The sequence below is a fragment of the Corvus brachyrhynchos genome, unplaced genomic scaffold (assembly GCF_000691975.1).
Source record: "Corvus brachyrhynchos isolate BGI_N302 unplaced genomic scaffold, ASM69197v1 scaffold3, whole genome shotgun sequence".
Lineage (NCBI taxonomy): Eukaryota > Metazoa > Chordata > Aves > Passeriformes > Corvidae > Corvus > Corvus brachyrhynchos.
Window position 1 is genome coordinate 3653282 of NW_008237619.1, and position 5126 is coordinate 3658407.

The following is a 5126-nucleotide window of genomic DNA, read 5'->3' on the forward strand; positions in this document are numbered from 1 at the left end:
CATGGAAAGGGTAAAATAATAAAAAAAGAGCAGTAATTAGATAATTGGGATTATGCCTTTCAGCAACACAGTTACTGAATTAATAGAACCTGTTGGGTTTTATTTTGTTAGACCATGAATATACTCCCTGCTCCAGGTAGTGGATGTGGTTCCTCAGCCCACATCAATTTAATTAAACTTGCATAGCACAGAAAAGCAGGAGAGCTTTCCAGAAAAGTACTCACAGAACCCTTTTTGACCTGACCAGGGAGAAAACTGTGGGGCCAAGAGCACGAGCCAGGGAGCAGGGAAAAGCAGGAAGCATTATCCTTCATCCTAAGTGGCTCGGTCAGGAGATTAGTCCTACTCTACAAGATGCCAGTGCTCACACAGGCACCTGGAAAATAGGGATAAGGCTTGGAGCAGGGGCTGGCAGCAGTGGGGGTGGCAGCACCCTGCAGGGGTGGGGATTCACACCCATTGCAGCTCTGCAGTCCCAGCCTTTGAAGGCATAAACCTTCCATCAGGATTACTGAACTCCCACTGGGGAATTCTTCCCCTTTCCCCTTCCCTATTCCTTTTTTTTCCCACTCATGCAGACACCTCCACTGTGCTGCAGGGGATCTTCCCCTCCCTCCAAGTTTAATTTTCTTCTTCACTGGTGTTTTCTCAGGACTGCTGTACCCAGCCCTGGTGCTTTTGGAAGAAGAAAGCAAAGCACATCAGAAATGGGTGGCTGCTGGCTTCAGCCATTGCATCCCTGTGCTCTGCGTGTTTCCCTAAGGAAAATACTGAGGTTGAGATTTTTCAAACATTTCAGAGGGATTAGCAGGTCCAACTCCTATTAAAATCACCAGGAACTAGACATGCAGCCAGCTGGGGGAAGAAGAAAAGGAAAAGGACATTCAACACCCAGCTAATGCTGTAGTGATGAATCAACCATACTCCAGCCCCCAAAGGATGAATCAAGTATACCACTAATCCACACTTTTCAGACAACTGAAATTTGCCTTAAAAGTCCATGACTTAGGAATACACTGGGGTTTTTTTCAGTAATATGCAAAGGAAGGGAATCATTCTATTACACATAAATACATAGGAATATTTCCTGTTGGCCTTTAAAGGATCTGCTTGTAAAGATCTTTTCTGACTGTTATTTAATTACAGCAATGTTCTGGAGATTTAGAAACCAGGGGCTAGGCCAGGCCAATTTCTCTTGTGGTGAAACTCCACTGAGTGCAAGTGCATTTAGGGCAGGGCAGCAAAAGCAACCCTCCCAGGAAGAACAGGAGTAAGAAATGCCTGGGAGACTTAAATCCCTCTGATGGCTGCCTGGCATGCTGCCTTCTGCCACGTGGCTGGGGCTTTTCCATCAATCCTGCCATCCCCTTTAATAGTGCCTGTCGAAAAGACCCCACAGCTACTGAAGGACCAGCAGCTCACTGTTGGACAAGGAGACATGCAGGCCATAATAAGCCCAGGGCTCCTGGCAGAGGGCCGGGTTTCTGTCACTCTGCTTTCACACAGGGGTGCTCCAGACCCCTGGCAAAGTGATTCATGGGCTCTGGGTGGGAGGCAACTCTGCCTTCCTGTGCAAATCACAGATCTCTGGGTGGATGGTGGAGAAGTGGTATGGGCCAAAACTGGCCTCTGAGGAACAGGGACACCAGGAGAGATGACAGGAGAGATGAGTACCAGCATGCTGCTGCCACCAGGTCATGACTTGCTGACATGCCCTGGGAGGTTGGCACAGTTAAAACTCATTAACTAAAAGCAGCATAAGCACAGTAAGACACTACAGAGCTCTCCATCCCTCCTGCTGTGTACAACTGCTGGAGATCCTGGGAGAAAAACCCTCTTCCCGGGTTGGTACAAGATTTCCTTTCCAAGGGAAGGTTGGCACTGAGAATATTTGCATTTGGTTTTCCTTTCCCCAACTCTGTCTGAATAAAAAAGAATTGCTGAAAGTTTGCAGGCAAATTTCCTCTCTCATGGCATTTTAAATCTCATGGTGTGCCATCAGAACAGACTCTGTATCAACCATTTATAGCATAGGAAGCTCAAGGAAGTACAACGAGTGAGACATATTAGCGAAAAAACCCCTTCTGGTTAGCTAGGGAGAAATTAGGACCAGAAAAGGTGGAGCACTTTGGCTGAGGTTTTACATCTATGAGCACCAGTGACACTGAGGGCTCCTCTCTGTGCCTTGCAGTATCAGGCTTTTAATTAATTTAATTGTCCTTATGACAAGCAATTAAGTGCCAGCCCAAGTGTGTCTTCAAATCTATCTAAACGAAGAGGAAGCTGATGATGTGCAGTAAGGGGGAGGAGGAGGATAATGATGATTCCTGCCCCAAATCGCTCATGGTGCCCAGCTTTATTTGTTTATTTATTTATTTAAAATGACACAGATTCGAAGCTTCCCTTCAGTGCAAGCATTTCAGCACCAACCACCCTGGAGGATCTGGCTGCTCAAAGAGGGGCCTGGCTGGTCAGCAATGAGCCACAGGTGCAGGTCCCTGCCTCAAGGGTCTTGTCAACCCAGCCCCTGTGCAGCAGATGGAAACCCACGAGCTGTGAGGATGTTCACACAGTTGAGCCCCAGGATGAAACAGTGCCCATTTTTTGCCCTAAAGCAGTTGGTTTAATTGAAGCACCTCTCCCTAACCCTGCCAGTCACACGTCCTGAGACCACTGAGCTGATAACCAACGCTGTTTGCCGATTCCACTGAGTTGGGACAGCCTTGTGGGTCATTCTCTGACTCACTCTGCTTTCACCCAAACCAAGAAGCTCCTCACCACCATTTGTCAGCCTTCAATCAGCTTGAAAGAAAGCATTTCTTAGTTCTCTGGGGTGCAAGACCTTGGCTTTGGCAAGCTGGTTCAAACTGGTCACCAAATGGTGAAACAAATGACAGAAAAGCACCAGTCTGTGGCTGAAGATATGGGGTTTGACAAACCACAGCTCTGGAGGGGCCCAGAGTACACCCAAGCCTTCCCTCCACAAACCTGGGAGCATCTGCTGCCCAGGGCTTCCTCTGAGGACACCAGGCCCAGCACAAACACAAGGTTCATTTTGTTTGTATGAACAGTCCCTGTGATTGCCAGCTGGACTAACCTGGAGAGGAAGGCATTAACCTCCCCAAGTACCTGCAGCAGCCCTTCTTTTTGTACATCTCATTTGTGCTGGCAAGAAAACCTCTGAGTTCCAATTTGCACTATGGAAAAGAACCGCCCGCCCAAACTGTCAATCACAAATATGCCATAATAAGCAATTTTAAAAAGGAAAAAATATACAATATAGACACATGCATGTAAAATATGCTTCATAGTTGAGACTTCTCCAGTACTTATTAGTTGCTGAATATAGATGTTGTGGGCTGCTGTACCCACTCAGAGCCACCAGCTTTGCTGCTGCCTACTTCACCAACTAATTTCTCCATGGGATGTGCAAATAAGGCCAATTCCTGGCACAGGCATCTGAGGACACAAGAACAGCATTTGGGGGGCGGTCAAGGTCCAAGGCAGAAGCCCCACAGCTTAGAAATGGGAATGATCTTTTTCCCCCATGGTGCAGCAAGCACAGCAAGATGAAGCCAGGCATTTCCTGGATGCAAGTCTCTGGTTCATCTTCTCTGCTGATGCCAAAAAAAAAAAAAATTAAAAAAAAAAATCCCTAGATACTTACATTAACACAAAAAAAGGCACTTTTTTTTTTCCCAGCAGGAGAGGTGCAGATGATAGAGGACCAAACTGGGGGTTTGTACTTTGCAAGGGGTCATGTGCAGCAACCTGTGCCTGTCCCCTCTCTCCAAGAAAGCCAGCTTATCGTGCAGGGACCAGAGGGGCTCAGGCAGGAGCTCCAGCAGGGCTGCACAAATGCAAAACTGTAAAAATACTGTTGTGATCACAACTGCCACCATCTAGAGCACCAGTACCCAGGGAATAATTCCATAATTTTAAATTACTAGTAAGGATGGACTAAGGTGTACTTATATATAGCATGCACACATACACCCATGCAAAAACCAGCAAAATATGTGAACGTCAGAACTGAAACAAAAGAATTCTGTTTTGACTTACAAATGAGAGGTTTTTACTGCTTTTTGGGAACCTTTTCTGCACAAGCAGTGCCACCATTTCACCTTTTGCTTCAGGGTGGAATGGGGCAAAACAAACACCAGAAAATGATGTTGACTGATAAAGGCTGAGTTTTTTAGCAGCTTCATTTCCCCAGATGCCAAAGCTGTTCGCTGTTTAGGAGCTTTAGTGGGAGGTGAGTTTACTCTGCTCCCCCTGTCCCCTGAGTGCAGCGGGGCCATGCACCTACATCCTGGCTCCTGGAGAAGAGCAGCTTTTGGGTGAGTGGCCTGCCTGCAGCCCCTCGTGCTGCACTAGGGCTGCTGAGGGGAGCACAAAGCAGGGAGGATGCTCTGTGTCCCCTTGGGAGGTGACAGGTGGCCTCTGAGTGGCCAGGCTGAGGAAGGAATGCAGCAGAGAAGGATGTGCTCCTCCTGCAAACACAGCCAAAGGTGCACTCCCACCAGTTGCATCTGGCAGTGAAATTTCTGAACCACAGAAAAAAGTCCCCCAGGTGTCAGGAGGGAGGAACTGCTGTGCAGAACTTGGCTCCCCATTCAAAGCAAAGCAAACCAAATCGATGCAGCCCCAAACAAGCAGACCAGGTATGTCTGGGCTGTTTGACACGTGTGTGAGTGTGCTGCCTGGAGTGTTTCAGCACACGCTGCCTGCCTGTGTAGCTGCTGGGGATGGAGGAGGCATTGCCTTGTGTGCAGGAAAGCACAGAGTGCCCCTGCTGTTACAGGACCTGAGCCTGGCATGAGCACAGAGCTCTGCCCATATCCATTCCTCAGGGTGAAACCCCAGCAGCATGAGGCTGGGGAGAGAGCCAGAAGCTGCCAGTGCCAGTGCCAGTACTTGCCACTGCCACTGCTGACAATGCCAGAGAAGTAAAAAGGGCGGTTATGAGTTCAGAAGACATACAGTGACTCTTCTGTGTCCACACGGTCTCCTCATGTCCTTAGGGACGGCCGAGGAAGCAGGGCTATGACAGCTCCTGGCTGCAGCTGCCTCCTTTGAGCAGGAACTGCCAGGTTGTTGTCCTGGTGCCCGCCTGGGCCCTGGCT